The sequence below is a fragment of the Myotis brandtii genome, unplaced genomic scaffold, assembly GCF_000412655.1.
Source record: "Myotis brandtii unplaced genomic scaffold, ASM41265v1 scaffold230, whole genome shotgun sequence".
Classification (NCBI taxonomy): domain Eukaryota; kingdom Metazoa; phylum Chordata; class Mammalia; order Chiroptera; family Vespertilionidae; genus Myotis; species Myotis brandtii.
This window is the reverse complement of record NW_005358650.1, coordinates 5,813,734-5,831,518: the sequence shown is the minus strand read 5'-3', so window position 1 is coordinate 5,831,518 and position 17,785 is coordinate 5,813,734. Positions and strand designations below refer to the sequence as shown.

The 17,785-nt window shown below is 39.9% G+C and overlaps 1 long non-coding RNA gene across 1 annotated transcript in view; it reads left to right on the top strand.

Moving 5' to 3' along the window:
• LOC106726145 overlaps positions 1–15,676 on the top strand; it is a 19,934-nt gene extending 4,258 nt beyond the window's left edge. The window contains exons 2-3 of the long non-coding RNA XR_001362171.1: positions 6,042–6,172; positions 15,493–15,676. This is a non-coding gene — a long non-coding RNA (uncharacterized LOC106726145). The remainder of the gene's footprint in view (positions 1–6,041; positions 6,173–15,492) is intronic.
• The last annotated feature ends 2,109 nt before the right edge of the window (positions 15,677–17,785 follow it).

Sequence of the window (17,785 nt, the reverse complement as noted above, 5' to 3'; positions counted from 1 at the left end):
TTTTATTGATTTTTTACAGAGAGGAAGGGAGAGGGATAGAGAGTTAGAAACATTGATAAGAGAGGAACATCGATCAGCTGCCTCCTGCACACTCCCTACTGGGGATGTGCCCGCAACCAAGGTACATGCCCTTGACCAGAATCGAACCTGGGACCCTTGAGTCCGAAGGCTGACACTCTATCCACTGAGCCAAACCGGTTAGGGCACAGCAACAAGCTTTTATGTAAATCTAGAAACTGTCTGGCTTTAGTTTAGATGACTTCTCAGTGATTAACCCATTACTCCTGACTCTGTTATCAGGTCCCTCCAGTGTGATCATCTTATGGGGCTAGAGATGTGGGGAAGTGACACCATGCTGATATTATTTTTGTTGTATAAGTAGTAATTGTCTGAATCCAGTTGAGCCTGTTACCATCCTCTTGGCTGAATCTCTGCAACTGTGGCAAACCAACATAGCAACTCAGTAGTGGTCCCTGTGGCTGTGCTAGCCACCACAGTGCTGCTTAGAGGCTGCTCGACCACTTATTAGTTAGAAAGGGTAAGATTATCCTAATCTGAAGGGTGAATAAAGCCATTCTAACTTAGAGGGAAATACTCATGCCAAAAAATAGGAGTGAGCAGAAGTGAAACTTTGACATATTAGGGCAACCAAAAGGTGCAGGAATGGAGTAAGGAGTGAGAGGGAGATTGGAGACACAAGAAAAAGAAAAGTTAAGTGAAAGATCAAGGTGGTAGAGAAGACAGAGTGATGGTACCAATAATTCTGATGGAGAGAATCACTGTGGAAAGGAAGAAGACCTCCTTCCCCTCTGAGACAGAAGAAATTAACCTTCTCTCCATCCTTTCCAGTTCCCATTGTCATCTGGTGTATCTTTACTAGGTCTGCTGACTAATCTTGTCCTACTGTCACCACTTTTCCAATATTCCATGTTTGTGATATTTTTAAAATGTCCATCACATGTTCTTGCCTAAAACCCATCAATAGTTTCCCAGCACCCTCAGATTTTATTCTAATCACATTATTATGGACCCTAAGTTTCTTCACGTTTTGACCTCTGTCTTTTTATGCAGTCTTTGTCTCCTACCACTCTTTTATACATAATCTTCACTCTAGTTATGCTGAATAACTTGCTTTCTCTGTAATGAGCCAAGCAGATAGAGTGTATAACTCTGCACTTTGGACATCTCCTCGAGGTCAATTTGTATAGTTATTAGAACTATTTTCTAGAATATGGTAGTAAAGTGTCTTATTCTAATGAAATCAATATAATATGACAATTTTGTGGTATATGGAAGTAAATTACTTTGAAGGAAGGGCCAATTTTATAAAAACTTGAACAAAGGTGCACCTCTGATCCTTGGTATAATTACTTATGTTTGGAATGTGTTCCAGCTGTCTTGTCCACCAGCAAATTACTTCTCATTCCACACAATGAAGCTCAAACATTGTATCTCTTCAAATATTACCAGGTATTTGTTATAACTATCTCATGGTCTGGAAATATTTATGTTATCACACTTTTCAGTTGCCTAGTGTTGTGTTTTCAATATTCATCTTTATTCATTTTATCCATGAAGTGTTCTGGTTTAGAAGAAGATTTCTTATTACCTCACAGTACTAGTAAATAAGAACTGTGTGCTTGCCCTCTTCCTCTCTTTTCCAGAGTGATTCTCTCCTCCAGAGCTATTAATCCCCATCACTGTATCTCCCCCAGGCCTCACCTCTGAGGCAAAGTGAAATTTATTACATGAGTGGCTAGATAACTCTATAGACAAGGGACAAGGAAGAATGATTTTTCTATGCTTATAAAGGTGAAGGAGGCAGCTGTCTATGGCTTGAGAGTCCCAAGAAAAGTGGATGTGAGGATGATCCAGGAAGGCCTCATTCACCAGCATGCAAGAGCAATGGTCACGCAAGAAGTGCTCAGGGCTGGGAAAATATCATACTGTGTCCTTTTCCCTACCCACATAAATACATGGAGGTTTGTTAGAGTAAGCACTCATTTTAATCTTGAACAGGAAAAGAGCCTGGGGTGAGGTTTCTGGAAGGCAGAGGTCTAGCTCCATGCTTTTAGTGATGAGAGGATCTATATAAGAGTGTCAGGTTATATTTGGTAACAATTGAAAAGTTGGGAAGGGGTATGGACAAAGTTCTAAGAACTTTACAAAATTTTATAATTATGATTGAATAAACTATAAAAGATGGAAAGTTCAATCATTTTCTCCACTCTAACTATTTGAAAAAGTGGTCTACCAAGGGCCCTGAGTATTTCTACACATTTCTCTGGGTATGCTAAGAATGCAGGGTGTTAAATACTCATACTCATGTTCTTTCTGACGGTTGCATTTGCAATGAGCAACCTTGAGCAACCAAGTAATATCTTCTCCTAAACAAAGAGTAGGCTTGGTTAACAAACACTATAAAAGCAGTAAGTTCCCCAAATTTAGTATTTCTTGTCTATGACAGAAATGCACTGTATATGCAGCACCCACCTGGACTTCTTTTCTTAGAATCAATGGGATTTGGGGGAAATGGGAAACTAGTATCAACATCATGCTTATGCTGCTTTTACATGCTTCATTGTCTCTAATCCAGGCATGTTATGTCTTCTGCTTGTATCCATGAAACAGTAATAAGCCCCAGACTATTCACAAATCCTGAAACTACTCACCTACATAAGATAATCTTGACATTGCCATGCACAGGATGAGTCAAGTAGCATAAGAAACTGCTGAGGCCCTGACTGGTTTGGCTCAGTGGATAGAGCGTCAGCCTTCAGACTCGAGGGTCCCAGGTTCAATTCCGGTCAAGGGCATGTACATTAGTTGCGGGCACATCCCCAGTAGGGAGTGTGCAGGAGGCAGCTGATCGATGTTTCTCTCTCATCAATATTTCTAACTCTCTATCCCTCTCCCTTCCTCTCTGTAAAAAAATCAATAAAATATATTTTTAAAAAAAAGAAACTGCTGAGAAGGTAAGAGAAAGAGAGCTGAAGAAGGAAGCATGCCTTTTCTTTATGGTTCTCACTCTTTGAAATTATTGATTTACTAGAGGCCTGGTACATGAAATTCGTGCACTGGCTGGGGCGGGGGGGTCCCTCAGCCCAGCCTGCACGCTCTCCAATCTGGGACCCCTCGGGGGATGTCCGACTGCCGGTTCACCACCAGAAGTCAGACATCCCTCTCACAATCCGGGACTGCTGGCTCGCAACTGCTCACCTGCCTGCCTGCCTGCCTGCCTGATTGCCCCAACCGCTTCCCTGCCAGCCTGATCGAAACCTAACTGCTCCTCTGCCGGCCCAATTGCCCCCAAGTGCCCTCCCCTGCCAGCCTGGTCACCTCTAACTGCCCTCGCCTGCAGGCCTGGTCCCCCCCAACTGCCCTCCCTCCCCTGCAGGCCTGGTCACCCCCAACTGCCCTCCCCTGCTGGCCTGGTCACCCACAACTGCCCTCCCCTGCTGGCCTTCTTGTGGCGGCCATCTTGTGACAACATGGGCATGGCCATCTTGTGTGAGGGTGTGATGGTCAATTTGATTATTACCTCTTTATTATATAGGATTATGTCTGTTTCTCCCAATAGAATGCAAGCTCCTGGAAGTCAGGGACCTTTTAATTCACTACTGTATCTTAATGAGTAAAGTAGTGTCTAGCAATGCTGAAGCTTAATAAATATTTGTTGAATGAATTAATGACTATCTGGGTCTTGAACCACCAGGTGTGGTGAATTGGTAGTACTCAGAACAGGTTACACTGGCTCATAACAGAAGTCTGCTCTAGAGCTGCATTTAAAGTTACTCCTCTTATCTTTGTGAATCAGCATTAAATATTTTATTCCTATAAGGTTGTTGTTTTTTTATATAAGTCCTTTAAAGAGAATTTTCCCCAAAATTATTTTATTAATAATTTCAGTCACTAAAGGAAGTACAATATGGGTATAGAAAGAAATGAACACTATTGAGTGACCAGCCTATTGTAGGTAATTTACTTGTGTTGCCTCATTTAATTCTCACAACTCTACAAGATCAATATATTAATATTTACTTTGTATATAAGGACGTTTAGGTACATAGAGGTTAAATAACTTGCTTTAGGATACATAGCTATTAAATGGTATAGCTTTCTTTTTCTGGCTTCAGAACTCCTTCTCTCCCTGCTACAACATTCTAGAGTTATGGTATTTTATTCCTGTGTTACAGTGAATGGGTTTTTCAAAATAACATTTAGGATGTGTAAGAGTCATGGTTCAAAGTAAACAAACAGAAACAATTTTAGGTATTTTAAGTATGAAAGTATCAAGTAGAGGGTACTTACAAAAATCCATGTCAGGATTGAAGAAGTGAATTACAATCTGACCCTCCAAGAATCAATGATTCCAGGTTAGTACAGAGTTGGTGTATCAGTAGAGCTATTACTGCTGAGGACTACTGGAACATGGAATTCAATAATTTAACCTCATGATAGAAGGTGGAATCAAAAAGCTACTGCTGTCACAACTGCTACAACTGCTTACTGTTTCCAGGGGTTAAATAATGAACCATGGAACACCATGCAGAAAAATATTCAGATGACCTTTATTATAAAAGAAATACAGCCAAAAGTGGTCAGGAGGAAAACTTCTATTATGTTTTCTAAATCTTGCACGAGTATATCTAATTGATAAACCTAATTCAAATCCATAGCTCTAGGTGCAAAGGTGTCCAGGGAATGTTTTAAGCTTCTAGTGACTAGAAGTGGTTCTCAACCTTCCTAATGCCACGACCCTTTAATACAGTTCCTCATGTTGTGGTGACCCCCAACCATAAAATTATTTTCGTTGCTACTTTATAACTGTAATTTTGCTACTTTTATGAATCATAATGTAAATATCTGATATGCAGGATGTATTTTCATTGTTCGAAACCCACAGGTTGAGAACCACTGTAAGTCTCTGCATTATGAAGTCACCATAAGAAGAGGGTGGAATGGACATTGAGTAAGACAACCTGCAATACTTACCAGGAACAGTATGGGATAAATACCAATACTTATACAGAATATTGTAAACATAATACAGAAGGTTATAAAATGTTCAAAACTGCCATTAAAATCTTTGTGGCTATGATTTATCCTAGGAAAAACATGCTCTACACACATGATAAAGCTAATAATATATCTAAATGTGTATGTATCAGAAACAGGAAAATTGGTTGTAATGTAGTATCATTACTTTCATTTTTCTATAGCCCTTTGTTTGCTGACAAGATTATTGACATGATTTTTTGGGAAAGGGAGGCATATTTCCAGCAGGCCCCAGAACTTTCTCTGGATTCTCTTTGGCTCTGATTTTTCATGTTAATCAAAAAGAAGGACTTAACAATTTAGTAATCTAAAGCTTCAAAGACACTTAACACACCCAGACATTTTACATGGAGGCCCCAAAGAGGCAAAAAGATTTACCCAAGGTCTCATGGAAACTGGACTAAAACCCAGGTTTTCTGACTTCCTGTCCAAAGCTTTTTCTTTTAATTTTTTTAACTTTTATAATAATTTATTTGAGCCATATTGACAACATGCTGGGAAGCAAGATCTCAAATGCTTGCTCCCCCAAAGCTTTTTCATCACAACAAAACCAAGCCTTAGATTGCATGCCTCCTAATACAGAGTGATACCATGTGCACATGTGCATGCATGTGTGCATGTGATTCCACTTATATCAAATTCAATAACAGACAATACTAAGATATATTTTTAGGGAAGCATACTTACATTTGAACTAATGTTTGGTTAGTGGTGGATGGCAAGAGTTGTTACTGGGAAAAACCAAATGGGAACTTCTTAAGTGATGGGAACTCCTTAGGAAACTCACATTTTTGAAGGACTTAAGCTTTCTTTTATAAAGAAATATTAAAAACCCAATGTAATGTATATGACTTTTTTCAATAGCACTTAGTTTTAGTACCTACTATGTGACAGAGCCAGGCTAAATGTTTTCCATGGATAATTTCCTTTAACTCCCACAAGAGCACTCTAATAGAGACACTTTTATTATTGTTACTTTATAGATGAGGAAACTGAGGCCCAACCTTTACCAAGTTGCCTAAATCTATAGTTGGGTAGCAGAGCTCGTATTTGATCCATCTGGCTCCAATTTCAGGAACGTAACCACTCTGCTCTGCTAGTCACCAGAAACTTAGTAAGTAAATTGTGCTCCCTTCTTTTTATTATTATTTTACAGTCATAAAAGTTTTGTTATATGTCTATATTAATAAGTCATTAATATAGTTATATTAATAAGAGAATAAACAGTATGCAAAATGATACACACACATATAATTGTGATTACAGCTATGTTAAAAATACATATGCATAGGTATAAAAGACTAGAATATAAAACACAGTAAGTTAGGATGATGAAAATATGGGTACTTATTTTCCCACTTCTGCTTTTCAAATTTATTTTAAAGTGGCCGTATTAAATTTACAATGAGAAAATGTGCTCTAAAATAAACTTCCCATTTCCCTAAAACATAAAATTTCATTTCCACACTCTTCTCTCCTACAGCTTTGTATAATCTTTAGAAATCTATCCTGCTCAATGAGTGACTTCATTACTAAATTGATGGCACTGGATCATTCTAGCTATGCAAATCACAAACCCACAGCCAGCTGAGGGAAAGGCGGATAAAAGATTACATTAAAAATTAAAGCAACATGTGGAGATGTGGAGATAATGTGCTTACAATTATTTCTACATATTTAATATTTATGCAATTACAGAGCCAGTCATGACAAATCTTAAATCTTGAATCATATTCCTTTTGCCCTCTGATATTTTTGACCTTGAACTGAGACTGCCAAATAACACGTAAATAATGGCTTTGTGAGAAACATTTTCTTGGCCTATAATGATAAATGCTTTTTTTTCTTAGAAAGTGATCTCATTTCTTCCCAGCCTTTGTTTATTTTCAAAGCCTTGTATTTTTTTTTTACTCTGTTTTATTCTAATAACCCTTGCAAGCACTGAGCCTTTAGTCTTCCACAGTTTAGTTGTGTTGTTTTCTGGTGCTGCTGCTGTCAGAGGAAATTTACAGGGACATTAGCCTACTTGACAGGCACAATGAGCCACTAGGCTCTCCTAAGGAGAAACTTCCATGTGCTGTGGTGAGGGTTTCTCTGTCTCTCAGTCCCACCGTCCCTCACACACCTTCATATACCACCATTATTCAGATACAAATCCCAAGCACTTTCTCTTAAAGGTAGTGCGCTGCATCCTGGATTTAATTCTCTGGTTTCTGGTAACAACATTGCATTAGTTCTGCAGTAATGAATTCATATTTCTGGAACAATCTGACTATAGCAGTTTGTGAATAAAACCAATGTCTTCACTTACAGGGATATAGATACCAAGTAAGGAATGGGTGGGAACCCTTTTCCCCTCTAATGGTCACTGAAACAAAGAAGGTAAAATGGCAACCAAGAACTGTACAAATGAAATATACAATATAGTTAAATTTTATGGAAGGTGTTTAGAGAAAACATTCAGAAACAGTTAATTTACTTTTCTCAGTGTGTCATAGAAAAATGATCAACAAGAATCAATAAAATGTATTCAAAATTAAAAAACATAAAATGAGACATAACTGAAAGGGTAAGCTATTTTTTGGCAAATCCCAAATAAATTAGAGTATTTCCCTAAAGCCATTGCGGAACCAAAGGCCTGTGCATTTTCTGTTTCATCTATACTACGCAGACCCCCAGGAAGTCAATTTACTAAGACATAGCAGTTCTGGTATATTCAGACCCTGATGCTAAGTTATCTCTTCAATTTAAACATATCTAAGCCTTTTAAATAATTTAAGGTTTTTAAAAGAATATTCATTTGCTTTGGTATGTTTAAATTATAAGCATGACACTGTGTAACCTACAGAAATTATTTAGAACAGTCCAAATTCACATTAAGTTTCTTGCTTATTCTCTGTAAGAAGCAGATATATTTACGAAGCCAATCCATAATATAGGTCTGAGCTGCCTGTTTGTTGAATGAATAAATAAGTGAATGAAACTTGCATTATCTGGAAACTAGGAATAGGTGGCTTTTGGGTGGACTTATTATTTAGAGAAATAACTGGGAATATTATTTGTTTGGCCCTGTCTTAGTACAGGCTATTATAACAATACTAGAGGCCCGGTGCATTAGTTTGATGCATGGGTAGGTCCCTATGTTATAACAATACTAGAGGCCCGGTGCACGAAATTCATGCATGGGTAGGTCCCTAAGCCTGGCCGGCGACCAGGGCTGATCTGTGGTGATCAGGGGGGGGCAATCAAAGGCCACCTCTGGCACCCACCTTGGCTGGCCTGGGATCTGCAGGCTGGGGGCAGCTCCTGCATTGAGCGTCTGCCCCCTGGTGGTCAGTGCATGTTATAGCAACCAGTCATTCCACTGGTCCTTCTGCCGTTCAGTCGATTTGCATATTGGGCTTTTATTATATAGGATTTTGAATCCTAGCCAAGGTAGGAAGGCTCTCATTGGATGGAATTGGGACCCAAGCCAATTGGGACCTAGGGTTTCTGTTCTTCCTACAGAGGAATGCTTTCCTTGGACCCTGTGTGCTTATTGCTCATAACTCAGGAACCACAGTGATGTCAAATAAAGCCTTACAGTATTCATGGAAATACACAAACACACATGTTCACTGACTCCAATGCTCCATCTCGTGTGTCTAATTATTTTCTACTAAAGAGCAAGTTAAACATGAGTCACAAAGCATAAGTGTGCCATTCAGGTATTCAATCCTGCTACAGAAAAAACATGATAACAGATAATAAGAAAAAATAGATTTAGTATTTTCAATACTATCTTATCTTTTTGCTGTTACATTAACAGAAACAAACACATACAGATAAAACTGTCAAAGACTTGATGTAATAGACTGTTTACCAAGACAAAGCCCTTAAGTTATTATTTTCTTATTTTGGAATGATTTTAGGTTTATAAAATATTTGCAAAAATGGTGCAGAGAGCTCCTGTAAAAACTTTACTTATTTCCCTCTGATGTTAAACCCAAAATAATCATGGTACAGTTTTCAAAACTAAGAATTAACATTGGCAAAATACTGTTAACTAAACTACAGATTATATTTAAAAATCACCAGTTTTTTCCACTAGGGTCCAGTTTTGTTTCGGGATCCAATCGAAGACACCCAATTTCATTAAGTTGTCCTGTCTCCTTAGCTTCCTCTGATCTTTGATAGTTTCTTTGTGTGTTTTTGTTGTTGTTGTTTGTTTGCTTGTTTTTGCTTTTCATGACCTTGACAATTTTGAAGATTATTTTGTACAATATTCTTCAATTTTTGTTTGTCTCAATTAAGTTATTTTGATATTTCAAAAGTCTAAGGACAATCTCACAATAAAGGGACTCAAACAAATAATGTATTGGGAATAATAATATGAATTTATCATGACTATGGGATAGTCATTTTGATTAGTTGCATATTTGAATTTTTAAACTTAAAGTAGTAAAAGAATAATTTAATAAATGCAGAGGTTTTGTTGTGTGTTTTGGATTTTTGGTTCTTTTCTTGGACCTAGTTTTAAAAAATGTTTTGCTGGTAATGGGTGTGAAATAATGAAAAGCCCTGGTGCAGAAGATATGGCAGTGCCCCGTCAGTGTGAAGTCAGATTCAGCAGGAGTGGGCACTCTGAAAGCAGCCTCCATTCCAGAAGCAGGAAATCAGTGGAAGCATGAAGCGAGCAGCTCTCTGCTACTCCTCTTCAAACAGGGTTTTAATAGCATACTACATTCTGCTTTAGGCCCTAGAACCGATGCCTTCTACAAGTAGGTTGGAGAAATTACAGAGATGAGCAATAAAAACGCCTGCTTGAGACCAGGAAATCAGTCCTCTGAGGAAAACACAAAGGAATAGGTTTTATTTTGCTTATACATGAAAGACACAAATTCTTCAAGAATATGAAAGAGAACCACATAAATAAAATCAGGTACTATTTTTATTCCCCCTCTCCCCCAATGAGACAAAATAGAAATGTCCTTCAGAGTGGGAGGAGGTGGTGTGTTGTCCAGATACTGCTCTTCAAGGGCTTCTAAGGATGCTGGTTAGCAGGAGAGTTATTGTTTAGATTCACTCTCTCCCGCTGTCTGTCTTGTAGTGATGACACTCCTGCCTGCCCCATCAACTGTGGAGATGCTGTTTCATGCTCTCCTGAGAAAATCACTGATTTCACCTTCTCGTTCAGAGTTAGCTCCTAAACATACCAGTTGTCTCACCAAATAGGCTCCTGGGTACCCTTTAGGATTTCCTTCTAGAAAATTCCATGTCGTTGCCAAGACTCCAGAAATCCCCAGGATCCCCAGCTGCTCTCCCCCCGCCGCCGCTGGTCGCCTCCCTCTGTGGGGCGACTGACGGGGCAATCAAGGGGGCCCCTGCTGGCACCCTCCTTGGCTGGCCTGGGGCCTGAGGGCCGGGGGTAGCTCCTGCATTGAGCGTATGCCCGGTGGTGGTCAGTGCACGTCATAGCAACCGGTCGTTCCACCATTCAGTTGATTTGTATATTAGGCTTTTATTATATAGGGTACTAATTGGGCAGTGCCCCTGCTGGCACCCTCCTTGGCTGGCCTGGGGCCTGAGGGCCGGGGGTAGCTCCTGCATTGAGCGTATGCCCCCTGGTGGTCAGTGCACGTCATAGCAACCGGTCGTTCCACCATTCAGTTGATTTGTATATTAGGCTTTTATTATATAGGGTACTATAGATTGGGCAGTTTATAAACAGAAACTACTGCTCACAGATCTGGAAATTAGAGATCAAGGTGCCACCATGGTCAGGTGAGGGCCCTCTTTCAGTTTGCAGACTTCTTCCTCTTCACATGGTGGAAGGGACTAGGGAGCTCTGTGGGGTCTCTCTTTCTGAGCACTAATCCGTTCACGAAGACACCACCCTTATGACCTTCCAAAGGTCCTGGATCCTAATACCATCACTGTTGGTGATGGGCTTTCAACATATGGATTTGTTGAAAATGAAACATTTCAGCCAAAATAGGCCCCCTTCCCTTTTTCACTTTCTTGGGGTCATGCTCTCCAAATGTTTTAGAATGGCCAACTGCAGCTGTCTTCTCACCTATGCCCTCAGTCCCTCCCTACCTTTATGAGGGAAAATAAAAGTTTTTCAGTCCTGGCAGCCTGGTAGTCCTTGGAGAGACTGACTCATTGCTCAGGCTCCCTAAAAGGGAGAGCAGACCACAAATTCCTGTCTTTGTAGTGGTTCTTCCTTAGTTTGGTTTTCTGCAATGACAGGACACTCCTCTCTGCCTTCTGCTCCTCTGTAGTGACTTGAAGGATGAGGAGGGGGACCAAGTTTTTTAGGCTGTCAGGATGACTAGAGGTTGTTATAGCTAGTTTGGTGCAATGGCAACATGTGCCATTACCAGTAATCTTGCCCATTATCTGGAAAATACAGAAAACTTGAAGAACAGGAATTATTTACTCTCACACAAAGAAAGCTAAGGCACCAAACACTGGACTTTATATACAACCATTTTCCATCTTAAGGTCTTTAGAAATAGAATTTATTAATTTATCTAGGGTGACTTGAGTAAGATTCTTTCTGAAACAGGAGATAATTTAGATATCTCTGTTTCCTGTTTTCATTTTCTTAAAAAAGACCCCACATATACCTCATACAAAGTGTATTTAAACTCATTTTGTGTTTGTTTATTTTTAGTTAAAGGGTCATAAAATGGATTAAATTTCATAAACAATATAAGTTTCTGTTCACCTCTAAATCAGTGGGAGATTTTCTCTAATTTTAACACTACATTATTTTAACATATAATTATCCAATGCCCACTATATGCCACGCAGGTAGACATACAGCATAATGCATATGTTAAACCTTTAATGTGCAGAATGCATATAGGTACTGAGAACTCTTTGGACCCTCTGATGAATCCATTCATGTTTTCTGTACACACTCATAGTTTAAACTCTACTGAGGTGACTGCTACAAATCCTGCATTTCATTTGCTTCTTTGATCCCCTAGGACTAAACCAAAGACACTGAATTTCAGCTCCAGCACCCCCAAACCCAGCCTAGTGGATGCATTTTCATTGGCATGGGTGTATCCAGGAGTAGAATTATATCACCTCCCCTAAGTCCTGAGGAGTACTAAGGGGAGGAGTACTAAGAACTCTTTACTGAAAGTCAGTGCCCAGGAAAATGAACTGCCAGAAAGGAGTGTAAAACATTGAAGCATTTGCCAGTCTACATGTCTGCACTCACAGCTAAGAAGCAGCTACAAGATGGATGGACAGGGAAAATGACTCATTTGGAAGCCTGGCAGTCAAAGAAAATCCAAACCCAGGAGCTTTTCTCCTAAGAACCCCTATGACATTTTATTCTTTAAATAAATCTTTTCTTCCTCTCCTTAGGTGAGAGATTGACATTTTAAGATCAATCATGCCTCTGCTTTGCAGGGTTGGTAGACTTAGAATAGGATAAATGGAAATTAAGCAAAATTTCCATTTTTTAAAAAATAAAAATGTCCAAAATAGCAATTTTCTAACTCAGTATAAAAGAAGGATACTCTTACCCCAGTGGTCATTCCCATTATTATGGTTATCTCAAGACCTTTTGCTGTCAAAATTTCACCCTGTTTTATCTAAAAGCCCCACTTTGAACATACACAAATGTATTACATAAAATGTTTTATATAATGCATCTCAGTTTGCAAAATATGCAACAGTTGGTTATTGGGACCTAGTAGATTATTTGAAATTTAGCATGATTCCCCAATTTCTGACATAAAGAAGCAAGGGGAGAAAAAAAGGAAACATCTTGATTTTTAGATCTCATCTTCCTGCATTTGTGGTTAGTTCATTTTAATTTATTTTATCAAAAGGATATAGTATCTTGCCATACACCATTGATCAGAAGGAGCACCGTTTCCTGTTTCCATTTCCTTAAAAAAGACCCCACATATACTTCATGCAAAAACAAACACCAAAACTTTGTTTTAAATGAAAGACAGGTAGTAAGGTAGGAGTTATATTGAGTAGCTCTCTCTATTTCCCTGACTTCCTAATAACATTTCATGGCTTTCTTTTCTTTCTTTCCTCACTCTCACTATAAATATCAGAGCTGGTGACTGACTTTTACTGCTGCCTTTCATGCAAACTTCTCAGTAAAGCAGTTACTGATTCTGGGAGCCATCTCCCTGTCTCCCACCCTCACTCATACAGTTTTCTAATGGGGCTAAGGGGCCACAAAGAATATAAAAAACATTGTAGAGCACATTGATTTAAACAGTGAAACTCAAAGGTTTGATTTTGGACTCACTGCATCAGCTCATGCCAGTCCCCTTGGTGCATGGTACAAGGCAGCCACCCACTGAACATTTTACTGATTGAGAAGATGGCAAAAGGGCAGCCTAAGAGGGACACAAAGGAGAATAGAAATGTTTGCAGCAAAGCCTTCCCACAAACGGGAATTCTACTCCCTACTTCAAACACTGTTTCTCTTTGAATATAACATTTCAAGATACTTTACCTTTCTAAAATGAGCAACCTTCCCTAATAAAGTGAAGTTTAACGTTCTATTATACCTATCCGTTAACCTTCTTATAGCACTTTACACTCACATCATTATTCTCCTGATTAAAGGTTATAAACAAATTTAGAGGATATATTGATGTGTGTGTATGTATGTATATGTATACATACTAGAGGCCCAGTGCATGAAATTCGTGCATGACGTGGGGTCCCTAACCCTGGCTGGCGATCAGGACCAATTGGGGCCAGGCCAATCAGAGCCAGGCCAGAGAGGAGGTGACAATCGCTGGGTCGAAGGGAAGGACCCAGATGCCGACACTGCCATCATCAGCGCTGCGCCACAGCGCAGTTCACCGCCTCCCCACTCCTCCTTCCCTCGCCACAGCCACCGTGCTCCACTGCAGTGGGTGGCGGCAGGCCAATTAGGGCCTGCCAGCCGCAGGAAGGGACGGAGCACGGGAGGTTGGCCACCGGCCCCAAGGAGGGAGCCAGCCCTCAGGCCCCCCTGGGAAAGGGGCTGTGTTCACTGCCACCCACCCTTGGTTCCCTGTCCCAGCCTAGGGGATGGCACCAATGGGGTGATCGAGGCCTGCCAGCTGGGGTGAGGGAGGAGGTTGGCTGTGGGAGCACACTGATAACCAGGGGGCAGCTTCTGCACTGAGCGTCTGTCCCCTGGTGGTCAGTGCACCTCATAGTGACTGGTCATTCTGGTTGTTCTGATCGCTTATACACACACACACACACACACACATATAATCAGATACTATAATTTAGAAACATAGAAGAATGGAATAATTAACCATGGTGATTAGCATTTTTTAGGACAAACTATGTGCCAGGCACTATACTAAGCTTCTCAACTATTATCAGCTCTATTTTATAGGTTATTATCAGCTCTATCTTATGGGTAAGAAAATGGAGACATAAGATGTTAAGTAGCTTACTTGGGGTCACATGGGTAGAAGGTATCAGGGCAGGCATGCATTAACCTAGGCCCTGCATTCCTTTGCTTAAAATTGGATGCTCAGTATCACCCAACAAATAATACTATGTGTTATTCGGGAACCTGGTTCTAAACATTAATTAAACTTGATGTTACTGCCAAACTTCTGGATTTTGTGATAATTCTATCTTCCTAAAAAGTGAAAGTTTCTAAGATTACAGCTCCTGGAAACACACTTTTAAACCCCAGGCTCTTGGGCTATGCTGGCCAATATAATAGCATGTATGGCTTTTTCAATTTCAATTAGATTAAGTTAACAAAAACCTCCCAGTTGCACTAGCCACATTTCAAATGCTCAACAGCAGCATGTAGCTGGTGGTTACTTTGTTAGCTGGCATAGCTATGGGGCATTTCCACCATAATTGCTGTGCGGCTCCAGAAACAGATAATTGAGGAGCTACAAAATACTAAACAATCTTTGATCCGCTTCCAGAAAAAGAATGACATGTGTTTTAAAGCAAGGACATTTATTGAGCACCTGCTCTTGGCCAGGCACTGTGCTAGGTGCTGATGGTACAATGATCAGTTTGATCAATGAGGCAGACATGATTTCTGCCCTTCCTGGAACTCACAGTCTCTGCCAGAGTGACCGTGTAGTGATAAAGGAGGCCTACATTCTAGGAGGCATAGAAGACCTAGATGATGCAACATCTAACCCCAGCTTCACGGCAGGGATCAAGGCAGAGCTTTCTGGAGACAGAGGAATCTAAACTGAGGCCTTGATTGTGAGAAGACTCATGAAACAAATATGAGAAGAAAGATGTTCCTGATTGAAGAACCAGCCTGTGTGAAGACTCAGAAGGGGAGAGAACATGCCATGCTTTGAAGGAGTTCAAAGAAGTCAATAAAATTACTTTCTGCATTCTTTTGTTTCTTAGCATCAGAACTTAGGTAATTTTTTCTAATTCATTTATTTATTTATATATTTTTGCATTTTGTCCACACAGAGGAAGACAGCAGAGAAAGCAAAAGCAGAGGACATTTCAGAAGATGTATGCAGGAGCTAAAAGTAGCTAGTAGCTACCCAGCACCACCCAATGTGCTCCAATATGAAGAATGTAGGTGGATAGCAGCCTAGGGATGACAACAACAACATGGCAGCCACTTTAGATAAAGGACATGTGCCCAATACTATGCTGGGCGGTTCATTAGTATTATTTTACTCAATCCTCATCATAAATGTGACTGTTTTCCTATATTTACTTTTAGATAATTAGATAATTAGAAATTAGTAGAGCAACCCATTACATTGAACAACCCAAACTCATGAGCCCTTTATCTATCTTCTGAAATCACAGGTTATGCAGGATCCCCAGTTATTGCTTCTTCTCTGCCCCAGGCTAGTACTACCTAAGATGACCACATAGAGGGATGATTGAACTGACATGAACACATGGAAGGAAAGTCAAAGAGTGGAGCTAAGAAAACTTGTGCTGCAGAGAATTTAGTTTTCACCAAATTAAAACTAAAGTACAATTCAAGAGAAAAAAGTAAGGGAAATGCCCTATCTCTTTCAGAACCAACCTGTTAACCATTTACCAATATTGACTTACCCCAACAGAAGAATTTTGTTTTTTAGAATTTTCCAGAAAAGTACTAACTAGGAACACTTGTATCAGACAGATTCAAAACATGTATGACTTCAGTGAGATAGTTCAAGCCAACTTTTTTCCCTCTAAGATCGCCTCAATCTGTTAAAAACTCTTTTGTAACTCAGCTAAGATTTCAGTGCTACATATCTACAGATAAAACTCTTTGTTCACATCAAGCAGTAATTAAATGTTCAGGGCATGAAATAAGCAGCAAGTTTGGCTTCAGAGCCATCTTGCAATTTGTAAGTGATCCAAGATAGACCATATGCCTTTAAATCTAGATGACTGCATATGTATTCAGGAGAAAGCTAGCTGCCATTTCTGCACAAGAGTCATCAAAAGATGGAAAAAGACAAATTTCTGTAGCTTGTCTGATAAATGTATATTAATATATGTCCACTGAGAAGGTAAACTGCCCTTAACTTTTCCTTTTGGGTTTACGATTCAGTTTTACTAGAGAAAACATTCAAACTGACAACTGAAACTGGCATTATTCTTCAGTAACTCATTGCAATGGACTGGGGTAGCCATTTGGACAGAGTTGTCTGTTTAGCAGGGGCTGCCACCTTGTTTGTTTGTTTTTTGTTTTTTGGGGTTTTTTTTTTTGGCTCTTTAAAGAAATTCCTCTCTTATTCCACACTGGGACTGTTTATCATTGTTCCACCCTGATTCCTGAACAGGCTCACCATGGCCTGTGTGTGTGTGTGTGTGTGTGTGTGTGTGTGTGTGTGTGTGAGAGAGAGAGAGAGAGAGAGAGAGAGAGAGAGAGAGATTGGTTCATTCATGAACATGTGGCATAGCCACATCAATCTGAATCTTCCTTGGGAATGCTTATACACACATGGGAAAGATAAATCTTCCATCCACCGGCTTGCTAAGCTAGGAGGATGTGAGAGTGAGGCTGCTGGTGGTCACCTTGCCACCATGTGAAGAGAACCTGTGTGAGAACAGTCAAGCATGGGAAAACAGAACTGGGAGATGACAAAACAGAACTGGGAGATGACAAAACAGAACTGGGAGATGACAATCAGCTTTCTGACCACATTGCTTGGGCCCCAGATTCTGTGGTGTCTGATGTCACTTCATGATCACTGAATGAGTTAAATAATGTCTGGCAACCAGCGGGTACTTAATAAACATATTACTTCCCATCTTTTTTCCTCCCTCTTTGACTTTGGCAGCTGCCAGAGAATTCAAACCATCTTCTGGTTCTGGCATTTAGAGGAAAGCCAATAAGACAGAATGGAAATGATGAGCACAATGTCAGTACCCCAGAGCAATGCAGGCTCCCTCTGTCTCTTACAGATAGCTCTTTGGAAATAGCCATTCTTTGCTCCATGCACTCTTATAGTTCAGACAACAGCCAGCCATAATCAAGGTGGTACAAAAAAATGACACTTTATTTCCTAGGGTAGGAAGGAGATGAGTTTGTCAAATTCTAAAGTGGAACCTACTATAGGAATCTGGCTGCATAAACACATCAACAGGCATGCAGTTTTCCACTGGTCAGTTGTAGAAAGGTGCCAATCCAAGCTTGTTGGCTGTTTGCCAGTGGCACCATTCAACAGAAAGCAGGCAATCCAGAGTGTAAAAATATAGAATTTATCAAGTTGACACAGTGTTTAACCTCATGAAAACCAGACAGCAT